The sequence below is a fragment of the Pelophylax lessonae genome, assembly GCF_965119305.1.
Source record: "Pelophylax lessonae genome assembly, chromosome: 12".
Classification (NCBI taxonomy): domain Eukaryota; kingdom Metazoa; phylum Chordata; class Amphibia; order Anura; family Ranidae; genus Pelophylax; species Pelophylax lessonae.
The window spans coordinates 217,007,004-217,013,123 of record NC_138779.1 but is presented as its reverse complement, the minus strand read 5'-3'; positions in this window follow the sequence as shown (position 1 = coordinate 217,013,123).

Below are 6,120 nucleotides of genomic sequence, written 5' to 3'. Positions count from 1 at the left end.
TAGCCCATTTTTTGCGATTCGGCACTGCGTTACTTTAATGGACAATCGCGCGGTGGTGCGACGCTGTACTTAAATAAAATAGATTTCCTTTTTCCCCCACAAATAGAGCTTTCTTTTTGGTGGTATTTGATCACCTGTGCGATTTTTATTTTTTGGGCTATAAACAAAAAAATAGCGACAATTTTGAAAAATAAAAAAATATATTTTTTTTTACTTTCTGCTATATAACATTCCCAATAAAAAAAAAAAATTAAAAATCAACATTTTAACATTAAAAATGAAATTTGAAATTTTTGTTGGGAATTTTCGCTATAAACAAAAAAAGAGCGACAATTCTGAATAAAAAAACAATATTTTTCACTTTCTGCTATATAAAATTCTCAAAAAATCAAAATCAAAATTTTTTAGCATTTTAGGGCAATTTGTTTTCTGCTACATACTTTTGTTTTAAAAAAATCGCAATAAGCGTATTTTGATTGGTTTGTGCAAAAGTTATTGCGTCTACTAACTACGGGAAAAATTTATGTCATTTTTATTGTTTTTTTTTTTTTTTTTACTAGTAATGGCGGCGAGCTGCGATTTTTTTGCAGGACTGCGACATTGCGGCGGACAGATCGGACCCCTAACTGACATTTTTGACACTTTTGGGGGGGACCAGTGACATTACTACAGTAATCAGTGCTAAAAATATGCACTGTTACTGTAATAATGACACTGGCAGGGAAGGGGTTAACATTGTGGGTGATCAAGGGGTTAAATGTGAGCCTAGGGGAGTGTTTCTAACTGTGGGGGGGGGGGGCGTGACTTCTGTAATGACTATAGAGACCTGTGATCCTATATAGCAGGATTGCAGGTGCTCTGTGATCATTCCAGGGAGAAAAATGGTCGGCTGTGTTTACAACAGACGACCGCCCTTCTTTCTCAGCGGGGAGCGATCGCGGGTGTCAGTTAGCAATCAGAGCCGCCTGACCCGTGCATCGGCTTCCCTGCTGCCGACTGGGGGCAGGAGCGTGCCGCCGGCAGTCCACGCTCGCCCCCTAGCTCCCTGCTCGCGACCGACATAGCCCTACGTTGGTTTGCCTGGGTGAGCCACCCTGCCTCAGTAAATACACGGCGTGTGGTCGGCAAACGGTTAAAGTGGAAACAATATAGCTTTCAACAGCTTATCAAATTTCTTTTTTTTTTTCCCTTTAAATTTTTTGGGGGAATTTTCACCGCTCTAAATTTGGTGTTAGAGGTGTCTTGTTATTTTTAGTCTTAATTTTACCATTAACCACTTCTGGACCGGAACATTTCCCCCCTAAATGACAAGGCCATTTTTTGCGATTCGGCACTGCGCTCTTTTACCAGACAATTGCGCGGTCGTGCGACGATGTACCCAAATAAAATTGATGTCTGTTTTTTTCCCACAAATAGAGAGTTTCCTTTGGTGGTATTTGATCACCTCTATGATTTTTATTTTTTTTTTACACTATAAACAAAAAAAAAAAGAAAAAAAACAATATTTTTCACTTTCTGCTATATACTGTAACATTACCAATGAAAAAAAATTAAAAATCAAATATTTTCAAAATGTTAGGCCAATTTGTATTCTGCTACATAGTATAGGTAAAAAAAAAAAAAAAAACCCCAATAAGCGTATTTTGATTGGTTTGCGCAAAAGTTATCGCGTCTACAAACTAGGGGAAAGATTTACAGTATGTCACAAAAGTAAGTACACCCGTCACATTTTTTTGAATATTTTATTCTATCTTTTCATGTGACAACACTGAAGAAATGACACTTTGCTACAATGTAAAGTAGTGAGTGTACAGCTTGTATAACAGTGTAAATTTGCTGTCCCCTCAAAATAACTCAACACACAGCCATTAATGTCTAAACCGCTGGCAACAAAAGTGAGTACACCCTTAAGTCAAATGTCCACATTGGCCCCAATTAGCCATTTTCCCTCCCTGGTGTCATGTGACTCATTCGTTTTACAAGGTCTCAGGTGTGAATGGGGATCAGGTGTGTCAAATTTGGTGTTATCGCTCTCACTCTCTCATACTGGTCAATGGAAGTTCAACATGGCACCTCATGGCAAAGAACTCTCTGAGGATCGGAAAAAAAGAATTGTTGCTCTACATAAAGATGGCCTAGGCTATAAGAAGATTGTCAAGACCCTGAAACTGAGCTGAAGCACGGTGGCCAAGGCCATTCAGCGGCTTAACAGAACAGGTTCCACTCAGAACAGGTCTCGCCATGGTCAACCAAAGAAGTTGAGTGCACGTGCTCAGCGTTATATCCAGAGGTTGTCTTTGGGAAATAGACGTATGAGTGCTGCCAGCATTGCTGCAGAGGTTGAAGGGGTGGGGGGTCAGCCTGTCAGTGCTCAGACCATACGCCGCACACTGCATCAAATTGGTCTGCATCGCTGTCATCCCAGAAGGAAGCCTCTTCTAAAGATGATGCACAAGAAAGTCCACAAATAGTTTGCTGAAGACAAGCAGACTAAGGACATGGATTACTGGAACCATGTCATGTGGTCTGATGAGACCAAGATAAACGTATTTGGTTCAGATGGTGTCAAGCGTGTGTGGAGGCAACCAGGTGAGGAGTACAAAGACAAGTGTGTCTTCCCTACAGTCAAGCATGGTGGTGGGAGTGTCATGGTCTGGGGCTGTATGAGTGCTGCCAGCACTGGGGAGCTACAGTTCATTGAGGGAACCATGAATGCCAACATGAACTGTGACATACTGAAGCAGAGCATGATCCCCTCCCTTCAGAGACTGGGCCGCAGGGCAGTATTCCAACATAACGACCCCAAACACATCTCCAAGACGACCCCTGCCTTGCTAAAGAAGTCAAGAGTAAATAATAAAAAAAATTAAAAAATCAAATTTCTTCAGAAATTTAGGCCAAATTTAGGTATTCTGCTACACAATTTTGTTAAAAAAAAAAAAATCCCAATAAGTGCATATTGATTGGTTTACATGAACATTATAGTGCCAACAAACTATGGTATATATTTATGGAGTTTTTATTATTTTTTCTATTTATACTAGAAATGGCTGCGATCAGTGACTTATAGTGGGGACTGCGATATTGCGGCAGGCAATCAGACACTAACTGACACTTTTTGCGACAACCAGTGACACTAATACAGTGATCAGTGCTATGCACTGTCACTGTACTGAAGACACTGGCTGGAAAGAGGTTAAACATCTAGGGCAATCAAAGGGTTAACTGTGTGTGTATGTGTAAAAAAATTGGCCCTACTATGTATGTATGAATGTGAGTTAGGGACCTTAGATTGTACGCTCCTGGGGGGCAGGGACTGATGTGAATGTGTAATGTATATGTAAAGCGCTGCGTAAATTGACAGCGCTATATAAGTACCTGAAATAATAATAATAATAATAATAATACTGTATGTGCTGCTCTTACTAGGGGAAGAGATAGACACAAAATTGATCCCATCGCCCCCCCCCTCGTCAGAATTGCATTGTGTACATAGGCAGAGCTCTGTTCTGTGTCTCTGCCCAGTAATTGGTGGACTTCCAGTGCCCGGCACCCGCAGATCAGCTTCTGCTGTGATAAATCACAACAGAAGCGGCCTGCAGGTGGCGCATGCGTGCACCCTCTAGGTGGAAGGAGGGCCACCCTGTAGCAGTAAGTGGCTAAAGACAGTTCCAAATCCATCTGATAAACCAAGAACATGTTTTAATGCTCTGCTTCTGTTTCACATCCAGTAACACTTATAAAGTTTAGAACATACTGCATGTTTATTGCATAGGATACAACATTGGTGGAGTCAAAATAGTTTGTAGCTTAAAAAAGTTTTACATAAAATGACATTGATGAATGCATGAAGACAAGACAGCAACTCACCGCTTTCTACATGTTGTACAATGGAAAACAAGACAAACACAGCCTCAATTCTGTTATTCACACAGCACCACTGAAGTTAATAGGAATCCAGTGGCATCACTCGGGTTGGTGTCACCTGGTGTGGTAAAACATGGTGTCACCCCCCAATAAGGGTGAGAGGGAGATGGGTGAAAGGAAGTTGGTAAAGGGGGGTGAGAGAAAGGGGGGGAGAGGGGTGACAGGGAGGTGGTGGGGGTGGGAGAGGAGAAATGAGAGAGCGATAGGGGGGTAAGAGAGAGGGGGTTAATAGAGAGAGAGGCGGGTGTGAGAGAGGGGTGAGAAAGAGAGGTGAGAGAGGAAGGGGTGAAGAAAGAAATGAGTGAGAGTTGATAGGAGGGGAAGAGAGATATAGATAGGAGGGGATGAGATAGAGAGCGTGGGGGGGGGGGGGGCGTGAGAGAGAGGGATAAGAGAGGGGGTGAGAAAGAGGGGGATAAGAGAGAGGGGGTGAGAATTTCCAATGACAACATTGTTCCTTTTAGCTCTCTGTAATGGGGTAATTCTTCCCAATGATGACAAGAGTAAGGAGCATTCTTCCCACTGACTGTCACACCAATGTGTCATGAGTTGTAGATTTTCAATTTTTAGCAGGGGTTCCCCCAGACCAGAATTTTATTTTAAAGGTTCCTCTGTGTTGAAAAGGTTGAGAAAGGCTGCATTAGGGTAAAAAAAAACTTTTTTTTTTCAGACTAAGTTCTGTAAGTACAGAAAAATAATCCAATGATCCTGCTAGAAATTCACCATCCTTGCAACTTCTGGGCACTGAAATTATATATCATGCCCCTGATGATGTCTAATAGGACGAAACGCGTAGAAGGACGTAACATCGCTACACACGTGGACATTTTGTCAGTTGCAAACCACCAGAGAGTTTTACACATTTGACATGTTTGTTTAACACTGCTCAATTGTGAGTATTACTGACAAGAATAAATATTGAAGTGTTTTGATATATTACACCATGAAGCGGTCTCTGCTCTTATTTTGGTACGCCTAAACCTGTAGAGAGATACTCTCTGAAGGGGACAACAGGATTGGAATCATATGTGTACAATCTATGCTAAACAGGAGTACTGCTGCTGTGTGTTTGAGCATTTTAGACCACCTATGATCTAGTGGTCCACTATCAGGGGTAAGAGACTTAGTTTGCTGTGGTGTTTGGTTGAGGATTATCATCTTACCTGCAAGCTATCTCCATTGCACACCTAGGTGCTCCTTGGAATTGTGGACTTCTTTTAATGGATTTTTATTTGCGCTGCATTCTTTTCTATACTGAAAAAAATTATAAACGCAACACTTGTTTTAGCCCCCGTTTTTCATGAGCTAAACTCAAAGATCTAAGAAAACCGGGGATTCATCCATGAAGAGAACACCTCTCCAAAGTGCCAGACACCATGGAATGTGAGCATTTGCCCACTTAAGTCGGTTACGACGACGAATTGCAGTCAGGTGGAGACCCCGATGAGGACGACGAACATGCAGATGAGCTTCCCTGAGACGGTTTCTGACAGTTTGTGCAGAATTTCTTTGGTTATGCAAACTGATTGTTGCAGCAGGTGTCCGGGAGGCTGGTCTCAGACCATCTTGGAGGTGAAGATGCTGGATGTGGAGGTCCTGGGCTGGTGCGGTTGTGAGGTCGGTTGGATGTACTGCCAAATTGTCAGAAACACCTTTGGAAATGGCTTATGGTAGAGAAATGAACCTTCAATTCATGGGCAACAGCTCTGGCGGACATTCCTGCAGTCAGCATGCCAATTGCACGCTCCCTCAAAACTTGGGGCATCTGTGGCATTGTGCTGTGTGATAAAACTGCACATTTTAGAGTGGCCTTTTATTGTGGCCAGCCTAAGGCGCACCGGTGCAATAATCATGCTGTCTAATCAGCATCCTGATATGCCACACCTGTGAAGGGGATGGATTATCTCGGGAAAGGAGACGTGATCCCTAAAGCCCCGTAAACACGCATCGAAAATTGGCAGGGAATTTTCGTCCAACGACCGATCCGCCGATTTTCGGCTTGTTAGTATGATGCTTCCAACAACCGACTCCGACTTTTCGGCCGAAAAAAAATCTGGTGTGCAGACTATAAAATTTTTGTCTGCCGTCAAAACACGGCCGATTTTCGTGCAGTCAGTACAGATTTCGACAGGGAAAAATCCTATGAGCAAGACTAGGCATGCTCAGAGAAGAAAGAACACAAAGAAAGCAAAC